Source organism: Lactuca virosa, chromosome 4 (assembly GCF_052849685.1).
Source record: "Lactuca virosa cultivar CGN04683 chromosome 4, Lactuca_virosa_CGN04683_v6, whole genome shotgun sequence".
Taxonomy (NCBI): domain Eukaryota; kingdom Viridiplantae; phylum Streptophyta; class Magnoliopsida; order Asterales; family Asteraceae; genus Lactuca; species Lactuca virosa.
In genome coordinates, this window is record NC_136429.1 from 155116896 (window position 1) to 155131132 (window position 14237).

The window sequence follows — 14237 nt, forward strand, 5'->3', positions numbered from 1 at the left end:
AGAAGGATGAAAATTCCACCAAAAAGACGTTCTCACGACGTGAATTGTTCATGATTCACGACGTGAGCAGAGTATTCCAGAAGATATGCATCCGGGTGGAAGAGTCCTTGTCGAATACGAAAAGATCGCATTCACGACGTGAATCCTTATTGTTCACGACGTGAACTCGGGAAATCATAAAACTATAAATTCCCTTGCCCATTACGACTTGGAGAGTTTTTGGCTGATTGGAAGGTTACCTGAAGACGATTTTGAGCAGAAGAAGAGTTCTGGAAAAGGCCTTCAACGTCAAAAGGAGTAAAGGTTCATAATTAGTTAATTAGTTTGATAGTTATGAACATGTTTGATAATTTGATTTGTTTTTGCTTACTTGTTACTATGAGTAGCTGAATCTAGCAGCTCTTGTCTAGCTAGATGAAGCTTCTGAATTATGTTTTAGCTTAATGACTATTGAATTTGATTAGTTGGTAAATTGCTTGTGTTTGATTATCATTACCTAGCATGTTATTTTAGTTTCTTAGTTGCTTAAATTCATGTTCTGTGTAGCTTAGTGATCATTAAATTACATGAACTTGAACCCTAGTGATTTAGTGAACATTGAATTGATAGAGCTAGGATCGACCAAAATCTTAGATAAGTGATAAAAGTAACTAATTTAGCTGTGCTAGAGGACATAATTTATGACCATAATTGTGTTTGCTTAGATAAATCTTACATAGCTCACCTATAATTAATAACTAATTATGTGTTTTACTTATGTGTGATCATACAAGGTAGTCCATGAATTGGTAAAAAAATTAGTAAATTTGGACTTGAATTGCTAATTACATAATAATTGGTGACCAACTTTGATAATTCATAATTATTAGCTAAACATAAATAAAGAAGTGGATTCAAACTAGACAGGAGTGTTTTTAATTAATTGATTGAATTTTGTGATTTAAGTTCGCCTGGTCTTGCAAAATCAGATAAAACCCCCTCTTTGCTCTAAAATTAGGTCAATTTAATAGTAGATAAATTAATTAGTCAAAACCGTTCCCTGAGATCGACACCCGACTTACCCAACTATTCTATAATTTTGACTAGGTACACTGCCTAGGTGCAATTAGTTAGTTAAGGTAGTTAGGTTATAAATAATAAAATTAGGTGTAGCTATTTGTACGCATCAAGTTTTTGGCGCCGTTGCCGGGGAACGGCTTATTTGATTTGTTTGATTTATTTGCTTTAGGTTGATTGATCCTTTCTGTGGGGTAAAACCTGCAAAAAGTTATTTTTTTTTTCAGCTTAGTTTTTTTCCAGTACTAGGCTCACGACGTGAACCTTAAGTTCACGACGTGAGTTCAGTAATTTTTAGATTTTCTGCGATTTTCTTTTCTGTTAGTTTTTCTGCGACAACACGAGGTGGTAGTATTTACCACGACATGGTGGCCAGTCTGTAGGAATTTTTTATTTAGTTTTTGTTCAGTTTTACGTTTTTCATTTTTTTTGTTTTGCAGGAGTTGATGACCAGAGGATCCAACACACCTTTGGTGCCACCGCTTGAAGATCCGGAGTCTACGCTGCACAAAAAGAATAATAAGAAGTCGCCTTTACAAGAATTGAAATCAGCCTTTTCAAGGAAGTCAGGAAAGAAAACGGTAGAATCGAGTTCAGCCTCAAAGAGCAAGTTTGAAGTCTTTGATCAATTTCCTAATCCACACGAGCCCGAGTACGAATCAGAAACAAAATTTGGACTTTATACGAGTGAACCCGAGAACGAGCCGGAGAACAAAATGGCGAACACTGATGAGATGGCCATGGGGGACTACAAAAAGCACATTCGAGATGATGTGGGGCCGGGTTTAGTACACCCTACAATTCCTGCCAATGCCACATTCGAGTTAAAGGGACACATCCTTACTGCACTTAAGAATATTCCATTCTATGGAAAAGATCACGAAGATGCTTTCAAACATTTAGATGAAGTGAATGACATTGCTGATTACTTTAATGTTCCAAATGTAGAGAGAAATATTGTCTTGCTAAGGATGCTACCAGTTACTTTCAAAGGAGCTGTAAAAGACTGGTTGAAGGCACTTCCACCTGGCACAATAACTACTTGGGCTCAAATGCGTGAGCAATTTTTAGATCAGTTTTGCCCACCATCCAAGATAGCTAAACTCAAGAAGGCGATAGCCAACTTTGAGCAACAACCAGGGGAGTCATTATACGAGGCATGGGAGCGTTACAAGGGCTTGTTAAGGAATTGTCCTCATCACGACCTCAACATCCAACAAGAAATATCTATATTTTACGATGGAGTAAATGTCATGACGCGTCAACTTCTTGATTCGCAAGGACCGCTTACAAAGAAAAACCCAAATCAAATCAAGGTGTTGGTTGAAGAATTTGCAAAAGCACTCTCGTGAATATCATAACCCAATGCGTGATGGAATAAAAGGCAGTGGAGGTGCACAAATTGAAGAAATGGCTGCTGTAATGGCAATGCTTAACACTATGGATAGGAGATTGACCCAAATGGACCAATCAATTCATGCAATTCGAGTTGGTTGCGAGAGATGTAGTGGCCCACATTTGACAAAAGATTGCAATATGGATGAATATGGAAACAAGAAAGCTCAAGTTTGCTATTCAAATGGGGACAAATACGATGAAGATTGGAGAAAACCAAAGAAGGAGTGGCTGCCTTACGATGAATACAAGAAGCAAAAAGAAGAGAAATTTAGGCAAACTGGACGGGGCTTCTACCAAAGAGAGCAACCACCAGCTGAGAAGAAAGTTGAACTAGAGACCATGTTAATGAAGTTTATGGAAGCTTTAGAAAAAAGGCATGATGCTACTGATACTGCAATGGAGGATCAAAGAACTATGATTAAGAATCATCATGCTATGATGATTGACCAACAATCATTATTAAAAAGTCAGCAAGCTTCCATCAATAACCTTGAAGTTCAACTTGGTCAACTTACTACTTTGGTAAATACAAGATTGTCTCCACAAATTCCTGAAAAGAAGATCCAATATCACGTCATGGCCATTGATACTGAAGAAGAGGCGATTTCTGAATTCCTAGAAGCTTTAGAAGTGGAGCCAAAGCCATCTGAACCAAAGCCTAAGAACACAAAACTCGAACACGAAGAATCTGCTAGAATACCAAGTTCAGGTCGTGAGCCCGCTATGCTCACGTCGTAGGCTCGGTCTGAACAGAAGAATTTCGTATCTGTTCCAGTTTATCACCCGCCTTTACCATTTCCGTCTCGAGCACATCTTAGTCCACTGGAAAGGGAACACCTAGAGTTTATTCAACAAATAAAGGGTATTTCTATTAATACTCCTTTTATTGATTCACTTGCAAAAGTTCCAGAATACGCGAAGTTCCTCCAAGATCTAATAGACACTCGCCAAGAATTGAAGAAGAATTCTAAGGTGATCCTTAGTGAGCAAAGCTCAAGGGCTGTATTGGGAGAGATACCTAAGAAGATGGGAGATCCTGGACGCCTCACTCTTCCGTGTGAGTTTGGTAATAATTTGAAGACATATGCTTTAGCCGATTTTGGGGCTAGCATTAATTTGATGCCTTTTTCATTTTACCAAAAGTTAAATATTCAGAAGATGAAGGCTACAAAAATGACAATCCACATGGCAAATCGTTCAGTGACTCACCCAAGAGGGATAGTAGAAGACATCCTAGTTAAAATTGGGAAATTCGTTTTCCCAGTTGACTTTGTAGTGATGGATATGAAAGAGGATGTGAATGTCCCCATCATTCTTGGTCGCCCTTTACTAAATACTACTAGGGCTCTTGTCGATATTCGGGAATCCAAGCTCATGTTGAGGGTTGGTGATGAAAAAGAAACTTTTGGACTACAAGATGGTTTCCAAGGATATGATGTTCAAGGTGAAGTGTTCAATATTGAAGATGATAATGAGCTTAAAGAATTGGAGAAACTTATGGAAGAAGAAATTAAAACAATTCATCAAGTCAAGCGCACCAAGCCAAGAGCTTCTGTTCCACTTGTATTCGAGGTGTTTGCTTATAAAACACCAACATCTTTGATAAGTGAGGAAAGTGATGATATGTCTCGTAATGAAGAGGAGGTTACATCAAAGGTGACTAGCCCAGTGGTGAAGGAGGAGGAGGATATTATGAAGCTTAAAAATGATGAAAAATTGAAGACTCAAGGGATCAAACGCAAGCTCGATGGAGACGAAGTCAAGGCTAAAAAGGAGAATTCTAAGAAGGCGTATATTCGTCGAGTTCAAGCTTACAAGAGACGTTTCAAGGAGCAAAAGATTCAGGTGGTGGACTCTTCTGATGATTCAACATAGGAGGCACGGAGTCCGGCTCAAGACTCCTCAAAAAGAAGCGCTTCTCGGGAGGCAACCCGCATTTGGTTTGCGTTTTTTTTTTCTTTTTGCATTTTTAGTTTTTTAAGGAAATCGATCATATCATCCGAATCACTATATTCATAATTACACACTGAGTGTGAGGTCCTTAAAAATTAAGTGGTAATTATTAATAATCAAGTTAATAGACAAATTTGAAATTAATAAAAATTTTACAGTATTCACGACGTGAATTATCACTATTCACGACGTGACTTCAGGATGTAACGGACAATATATCATTAATCCATAATTAACCCATTTTCTATTAAAATTAAATGGCCCATTATTTTTAGTCCAGTCCAATTTTGGTATAGATTGAATAGCCCAGTTTTTAAGCCCATACTGAATTCCCGACGTGAACCTTTTAGTTTTCACGACGTGAATCCTGAAATACTCGGGACCACAGATTAAAGAACACAGAAGCCTCTTTGACCAAACATTTCTTTATTCTCACGAAGTGAAAGAGGCGACTGGTCCCCCCTTGTTCGATTTCGGCCGACACACGTTCTTTAATCCTCTTTTGCTTACGTAATCCTCCAAAATTGGTACATTAATCTTCTTCCCATTGTTTATTATTGCTTTAATTGCTAGATTTAGGGGTTAGGGTTTACTTTTCTTTAGTTATCAAAGATTGATACCCTAAATGTTGAAATTGTTACTGCATGTGCCTACAATGTACTTAGATATGATCTAGCATAAAACCCCAAGTATTGTATTGGCCCGATTTGTACAGAAATTGGATAGTTTCATGGTGCGACGACGAACTCACGACGTGAATTCCTCGGGATTCACGACGTGAATTCTGGACTGGACATTATGCTGTTTCTTTTAATTCTAATCTCTTGGTTTGCTTTTGTTGGTTTTGTTTGCGGCTTATTATTGCAGAAATGGCTCCCAGAAGAGAAGTTCCAACCGGGGTTGCTAATCTCCACCCGTTTTATGTCTTTCCAACGAATATGTCCCGAGAAGTCTTGACCCGATGGAACAATCGGTTGGGGTGGCTTTACAACCGGGAGATTGCAGTCGCACGCACCATCAATTGGACACGGTTGAGGGAAGTTGGACTCATGGATAGGCTGTCCCCATTTCTGACTAAAATATTTATTGGAAATGGTTATTCGTTTACTTGCTCGGGATGGCTCAACCTTTTTCGCATCCAAGAGCGGGTATATAAGGAGTTTTGTGTTGAGTTTTTCTCCACAGTTACATTCCACGAGAATATCCAAGACCCCCATTATCCACAAGCTTTGGTATTCTGTCTCGGGGGTGAGTATCGGGAATGCAGCCTCACAGAATTTTCTTGGAGGCTGGGGATATATTATCCCCAAGAGGCTATGACTCCCGAGTTTGGCATGTTTTTGAGGGATGCAGCTAGAGGGTATGCAGATAATGTCACTGGGTTTGATTTCTGGCATAATATTGCCTCCGGAATATTCAATTCTGGAGTGTCCCCCGAGAGCAGCATTCGATCTCCTATCCACCGAGTACTACACCGATTTATCACTTTCTCTATCAATCACAGAAGGCATGGGGACAAGGTGACAAAGAAGAATTTATTCTTTTTATGGTGCATTTTGCAGCCGGGAGTGTGTTGCAGCATTCCCTATTTTTTGGCACGCTTTCTGGCTGACTCTGCTGCCAGTTCTCGCCCCGGGAGCCCTATTTGTGGTGAGCATTTCATTACCCGTTTGGCCCGATCGTATGGGTTGCTTGTTCCCGGTATCACTCGTTCCATGACTTGCATGGATGAACATGAGTTTAGTATGGGTTATTTGGAGACCATGCGGGTGGTCCAAAATTATGGAACTCTCTAGGGTATTTTGGGGTCGGATGATGAGGATGGTGGTGAGCAACAGGGTGATCAACCCACACCACAACCAAGGCCGAGGAGAAGAAATGTGAGAGGACAAGGGGAAAGAGGACAACCCGTTCGCCAATCAGCACCCATGGTAGCATCACACTTTCGGGATGATATGACAGGGTATTTTGACCAGCTTTCCTTGAGCATGAACTGGATTGGTGGGACAATGGAAAATTTGGTGCAACATTTCCATGTGGAGCAGCCTCCTCGTTTAGGGTATCATTACCCAATTTTCCCTAGGATGAGCGAGTATTGAGGCCAAGGAGGAGACGGAGCCGGGACTAGCGGAGCGAACGCGGATGATGAGGATGATTGATCGTTTATTTTTAGTTTTATTTCTTTTATTTTAGTTTTGTTTGGTTTGGTTTTATGTTGTTTTTAAATTTGTTTGGAGTGTAAGACTATTAAGATATTATGTTACTTTTATTTTCTTTTGGTTGTTTGATTACAACTTGCTAAGGACTCTTGGGAAGGGAGTAAAGTCGAGTCAAGAGTCGTAATCGTCCAGTCAAGGGTCATTTCAAGTCTAGAAGTTAAGAGTCGAGACCCACAATTAAAAATAAGTGTGGGGTGAGTCGAGAGTGAGGATGAGATTAGCAAGGAATCATAGAAATTCTGCATTCAGTAGTGTCTTTCACAATTTAGAAATTGGAATTGGATGCCAAAAGTAATAAGAAGAATGGGCAGTCTCATTTTTCAGTCGCCCAATTTTCACGACGTGAGAATACATTATTCACGTCGTGAGTTGAGTTATTATAGATTTCCGATTCCGTATTCCTGCGACCTCACGTCGTGAGCCTATATAACCCACGGCGCGAGTTTTCCATTTTCACTATATTTGGGGTTTTTATGACGCACATGTTGGCTGTTTCCTCTACTATACAAAGTGGCGTATGCTTTCCCACATTATTCTTTACATTTTGAAGACTTGCACCATTCTTATGGGAGTTTGAAGTTTCGATTCATTGTTGTTTTGCTTGGTGGCTCACTTATATCTTTCGCGAGTTCAAGTCCAAGTTCATATTTTGAAGAAGTTCCACATTCGAGATGCGCATTTTGTCCACACTTATGGAGTTCCATCATGCCACTATCTCAGGGGAGTCTGTTCATTTTTCTCCCTTTTATTGCTTTTCATTTATTTTATGCATACAATGAGGGCATTGTATGTAATAAGTGTGGGGTAGGAGGTCGAAAAAGTAAAAAATAAATTGCTAGAAATTTTAGGAAATTTAAAAATTTTTAGAGATAGATTTGAAATAATAATCTAATGTTAGTTCTAGTAATAATAATTTGAACTTAAGTTACTAGTGTTGCGTTGGGATGATCTGATAAAGGCTCAAATGTTTAGTTGAGCCAATATACGTTATAGTGCATTTGTGGCCTCCCTTATTCTAGTGAAATCATGGGACAAAAACACAACCTCGCTTAGTTTGAGGGATGCAATATGTTTAGCAGCCTAAACCTGAAATGTATCCAGGAAAATTAATATCCTTAACCAATAAGGGTTGAAGTAAAGCGCCCCTGCTTAAGCATGTAGGTTTTTGAGAGATATAAAAAAGTGAGTACATGTAAAAAAAAAGAGAGAGAAATTACCAAAAGTAAAGAAATTGAAGAATTTTGGAGCATAAAAGTATCAAAGTATGAAGATCAAAGATCAAAAATTCTGAAGTCTCAAAAGTTGAAGATACGAAAGTTACACAAAAAGGTGGTGAATTCAAAGAAATCAAAGTTCAAATATCAAAGAAAAGAAGAATTCAAGAGCTCCAAGTTGTGGTATCTTCTAAAAGTTGTAATTCTCTAGTTTATGTATGCTTGGGTAGCTTTGCAAAAATACCTTGAGGTTAGTGAGCTTTCTGAGGATGGATTCGGAGGGTTGCATAAAATGAGCATTGTTTAGGAGAATTGAGGATGGATTGTGAGTATTTAGAATTGAGGGGGGTTATTTAGTATTTAGACACAAATGCATGCGTTGAGGTCTTAGCATAATGGCTGAGCTTGAGTTGGATCATTCTATGTGATATTGGTGATGAAGGTTTGATTTAATAATTAGATTTGCTTGAGGGCAAGCAAAGAACAAGTGTGGGGTATTTTGATATTGCCATATTTATACGCATATTTAGGCAATATTTATTTATGTTTTTATTAATATTTTTGGTTATTTGCATAGAATAATGGTACTTATAAGGATAAATTGTTATTTGCAGCCAAAATAGAAGCATTCTCGAAGATAGGGACTGAAACTGACAATATTTGGAACTTTGGAGGCTTGAAGGGAAGAAGTATGAAAATTCCACCAAAAAGACGTTCTCACGACGTGAATTGTTCATGATTCACGACGTGAGCAGAGTATTCCAGAAGATATGCATCCGGGTGGAAGAGTCCTTGTCGAATACGAAAAGATCGCATTCACGACGTGAATCCTTATTGTTCACGACGTGAAATCGGGAAATCATAAAACTATAAATTCCCTTGCCCATTACGACTTGGAGAGTTTTTGGCTGATTGGAAGGTTACCTGAAGACGATTTTGAGCAGAAGAAGAGTTCTGGAAAAGGCCTTCAACGCCAAAAGGAGTAAAGGTTCATAATTAGTTAATTAGTTTGATAGTTATGAACATGTTTGATAATTTGATTTGTTTTTGCTTACTTGTTACTATGAGTAGCTGAATCTAGCAGCTCTTGTCTAGCTAGATGAAGCTTCTGAATTATGTTTTAGCTTAATGACTATTGAATTTGATTAGTTGGTAAATTGCTTGTGTTTGATTATCATTACCTAGCATGTTATTTTAGTTTCTTAGTTGCTTAAATTCATGTTCTGTGTAGCTTAGTGATCATTAAATTACATGAACTTGAACCCTAGTGATTTAGTGAACATTGAATTGATAGAGCTAGGATCGACCAAAATCTTAGATAAGTGATAAAAGTAACTAATTTAGCTTGACATAATTTATGACCATAATTGTGTTTGCTTAGATAAATCTTACATAGCTCACCTATAATTAATAACTAATTATGTGTTTTACTTATGTGTGATCATACAAGGTAGTCCATGAATTGGTAAAAAGATTAGTAAATTTGGACTTGAATTGCTAATTACATAATAATTGGTGACCAACTTTGATAATCCATAATTATTAGCTAAACATAAATAAAGAAGTGCATTCAAACTAGACAGGAGTGTTTTTAATTAATTGATTGAATTTTGTGATTTAAGTTCGCCTGGTCTTGCAAAATCAGATAAAACCCCCTCTTTGCTCTAAAATTAGATCAATTTAATAGTAGATAAATTAATTAGTCAAAACCGTTCCCTGAGATCGACACCCGACTTACCCAACTATTCTATAATTTTGACTAGGTACACTGCCTAGGTGCAATTAGTTAGTTAAGGTAGTTAGGTTATAAATAATAAAATTAGGTGTAGCTATTTGTACGCATCAGGGCCCAAACCTATACATGGTCTTATTCTAAGGCCCAACCATTTAGTCCAGTCCAAACATCTGGCATTTCTAATGGCCCAATATCTCATAATCATAAGGCCCAATTATGGCTCATCTATGGCCCAATTTTCCAAATTGGGCCCAAACCCCTCACATGGGCCTTACCCTAAAGCCCATTAAATTATTCTAGTCCATATGAGTGTTCTTGGATGGCCCATCAATATCCCAATCACCAAAGCCCAATAGAAGGTCCCAACTCAAAGCCCAAGTGAAATTAGGGTTTCACATAAAATGACAATTAGGGTTAAGTGTTTCTCACTTAACCCATTAAGGACTTAATCCATTAAGTCGATCACTCTACTAGAGAAATCATATGGTGTGATTGGGTGTAATTCACAATTCCATTCCAATGGCCCAAATGTGGGTCCCAATAAGTCCAAGGCCCATATATCCAAAATTAGGGTTTTGCTAGTCGGGCACCACCCACTACCACCTCGGGTAGTGGTGGTCACGGCGGCTCACGGCGGCGGCCACCACGTTACGGTGGTGGTTTTGAGTTTCTTTTCATTATTCTTTTGCTAATTACAATTACAATGCTTTAATCCAAAAATAAACACACACACTAACTAACATAAACACACACACAACCACCTAGTGGTGGCCGGCGGTGGTGCATGGCGGCAGCCACCACCTCACGGTGATGGTGGTGGCTTTCTTGCGGATTCCGGCCAAACAACCCAACACCAATTTACCAAAATAGACACACACACACACACACACTCTCTATCTGTTCACAAACGACCCCAGCCACCCACCTGGTGGCGCACAGCGGCAACAACAACACAAAACGGTGACAACGGCGGCGCTTACGGCAGCAGCAACGACGGTTTCCGATGACAGCGACAACGTTTAGCTCTTCCGGCTTTTCCCATCGGTCCCATCGCTCCATCTCATCGAACCTCGTTCTTGTCGGAAGCAGATGCAACGGCGGCGTCAATGTAACAGTACTAGCGGCAACAACAACGGTTAGCGGCGGCGTTCGACGACCCTAGCGACATCGGCGACATTGGCTGAAGGCGGAGCAGAAGAAGAAAAAGGAAAAGGAGCATCCGAGAACGCTATCACACCGTCCTAACGTCGCTCCAGGTGGTTTCTTCGTTCGTGCATGGCGTCACCGGCAACAAGGTTGTGACGGCATCTCGATGGTGAGGCAGCAGGCGGCGGTCGTCGGAACTCCATCTGATCGGAACACAAGAGGGAAAACCAGTTGATGGCGGCTGGTGAACTTGAGTGGCGGCCGGTGGTTAGGGGTTATAAGGCGGCGGCTAGATCAAATTTAGGGTTAGGGTTTCTTGATGCTATATATATTCAAACGGGGAAAAGCAGGCACGGATTGAAGTCCCGTGTTTCCTCTCAAACTTAATTCATTTTTATACACTTTGGTCCCTCCTCCATAAAGAGTTTCCATTATAAGTCCAGAAATTACCCTTTATCCCCTTTCTTCCATAATTCCTTTCATAATAAGTCCTAGTAATTACCAAGCAGCCCTTATCTTCAAAATCCTTTCAAATTAAACCCATAATTTACTAAACAGTCCTCAACCTTCAAAATTCTTTACAATTTAATTCGGAAATTACATTTTAACCCCCAACTTCTATAATTGTGCCGGTTAACTCCTCGAAACCAACACCCTGCTATATAATTATTGATTTTAGGGCTACTATACATTCATTAATTTATTTATTCATTTATTTAATAAACGGGGTGTTACAATAGAGGAATAAAAATCGGATCTTGGACACATAAAAAGGTCCAGAAGAGTGTGAAACTGAAAGATGAGGGCTTGCTTGTTGGATCCCCCCTTCCTTCTTCCAATTTTTTTTATTTGGCTCCAAAAACACCACACTAGCTCACAAATAAGAGGGAAAGATGATTAGGGTTCTCAAGGGTCGATATGGGGAGTTGGAGGCTGATAAAAGACCACCCCTTGGGACTTAAGGAGATTATATAGGGTGTAAAACCCTGAAAATTAGGGTTTTCTCAACCAGCCGCCAACACGCCGTGTTTGCTCACCAACACGCCGTGTTGGTCCATAAAAATGTGCGGCCCAAAAGTTCCTCAACACGCTGTGGTGGGGCTTCACCACGCCGTGTTTTAGAGGAAAAACATGCAAAAATGGAATAAATCTCATACCTAGAAATCGGGGTGTTACATCTAAATTGCAAACTTTATATATTTTAAGCCCAAAAGAGTCGTGTACCTGAAACGAATGTTACACATAATCTCATATCTTTCTCAAAATTGACCATTTTGCTCTTTTGGTCAATAGTCGACTAAAAGTTAATTTTCTCTAAATTTCAGGTTCTTCCAAGAAATTTCTTGGTTGAAATTATGAATAAGAATAAACATCATTAAGCTCCATACTCTAAGGATTAAAGACCTGTATAACCAATTACTTGCCACAAAACAATGACGTTAGTATCATTTCGAACTCATCATTATTCATATAATCCATTTTCCATACAAATTTATGTTACAAGTATTATAAGATATTCAAATTATCTGTTGAGCACCTTAGTACAATCTACCTAAAAGTAGGTTAAAGGAAAACCAATTGTATGTTCATATAAGAAACCGTTGACTGATGACAAACCAATCAATACAATAGTAGGTTAGGTGAGGCTATACAGATCATATAGAAGAATATGAGTTTTATCCTTAAATATTAAGCATGTATGAAGAATTCCTTCATGAATCAATTACTATATGAACATGATAAGATGTCCCTGGATCAGTTACTTTGTGATTACTCCATACATCAATTACTTTATGTTCATAAAGTAATTGATTCATGGAAGAATTGTTCTTATTTGCTTAAGATTTAAGATAAAACTTATATTCTTCTATGTAATTCGTACATCCTCGCCTAACATACTATTGTAATTATTGGTCTATCATCGGTCAATGGTTTCTTATATGAACATAACATTTGATTTTCCTTTAACCTACTTTTAGATAGATTGTACTAAGGTGTTTAACACATAGTTTGAATATCTTATAATATTTGTAACAAATTTTTGTATGAAAAATAAATTATATGGATGATGATGAGTTCAAAATGATGCTAACATCATTGTTTTGTGTCAAATAATTGGTTATAGAGTTCTTTAATCATTGGTTTTATGGAGCTTAGTGACGCTTATTTTTATTCATAACTAGTGAAGGAACCATGCTTTCGCATGGGTGGAAAGGTATTTATTTTTCAAATTTGTTTTTTTTAATGTAGTTGTTTTAGTTAACACAACTTTTTATTCAACCAATCTCTCCAACCTTAAGGCTTAACAAATTGACTCTAATTTTTTTTAACATCAATTATGTAACATAGAGTAGGATTATGACTTCAATTCTTAACCAAAATCTCTTATTTCTCTCCAAACATGATAAACACGGGAAGCAAGACCAAGTCTACATGTAATATTTCTACACTCTTCCCTTTTAAACTGCTTTGTAGATTCTCAATTTGGCATATGTCATTGCTTGCGTTAACATGGTTTTGATCTTCCAGCTGAAATCAAACCAACCCAAAATCTGAAACAGTTATTAGCCATAAGGCAAATATTTTGATGACTCCAACAATTTGGTTTGAGGAAGATTACTCCACCCATTTGATCGATATGTATGTTTTCTGGAAACTGTTCAAAGATTTTGTTGTACAGATGGCTTCAACTCCTCTAGCTCAGTTATGACATTCTATATTTTCTGAGATTCAAATATTAGTACTGATGAAATTGTTGATAATGTAGCAAAGGCTTCCAAATGGTCGGGGAAAAAAAATAAACCGATTATACCTTCTTCGGATAAATCGTGTCTTTCTGAACAGAATAATCTCTATGGAAATGTATTGTTTCTGCAGCTAAACTACAAAATAAATAAATAAAAGCATTTTTCATTTGAGATTCATTGGAAGACCTTGTAATGACCGACAATGACGACAACAATCTCCCTATACGGAGATTTAATGACCAGATTCATATTATTAGAATTATAACAAATTTTCTTACCTTGAAAACCTTAGGAGCATAATATTTAGATCGGTAATATTCTTCTCTTCTCGGAAGGTGGCAGCCTCCAACAATAGAAATAAGTTAAAGTTTGAACATGTCAAATATAAGCTGACCATACCATTATAAATTAATGCCACAACTATTAGATATCGAAATGATGTATATTAAGGCATTAAGGGCCAGAAAAAGTTGGAAAATATTACCTCATTGCTTTCCGCAATTATATCCTTCACGTTCTTCCTGGTTCCAACCACCCATTCACTAAAAAAACATATTTCTCAATAATGTTATAATTTTATTGAATATAATTGATTGGAAACAGGTAAAATAAAATGTGAACTTTTTACAATTTTGAGGAACCATACTGAAAAATCAACAATCTTTTTGGATAAAAATATTAACTTTTTACAATTTTAATGTATAGAATGAAAAATGAACCATTTTTTGCTTTAAAATGTTAACTTTTTATAACTTTGACGTATTAAAAT

At 37.8% G+C, this 14237-nt stretch overlaps 1 long non-coding RNA gene and 1 other non-coding gene across 2 annotated transcripts; both read right to left on the reverse strand.

The window, feature by feature from the left end:
• Nucleotides 1–2156: 2156 nt before the first annotated feature.
• Nucleotides 2157–2263, reverse strand: LOC145110105 (small nucleolar RNA R71). The gene has a single exon (XR_013709486.1). It is a non-coding gene; the product is annotated as a small nucleolar RNA R71 (small nucleolar RNA).
• Nucleotides 2264–13408: 11145 nt separating this feature from the next.
• On the reverse strand, nucleotides 13409–13984 carry LOC145106780 (uncharacterized). Its single transcript, XR_013707649.1, has 3 exons — nucleotides 13747–13984; nucleotides 13534–13603; nucleotides 13409–13435 (listed from the first exon to the last, which is right to left on the reverse strand). It is a non-coding gene; the product is annotated as an uncharacterized LOC145106780 (long non-coding RNA).
• Nucleotides 13985–14237: the final 253 nt, after the last annotated feature.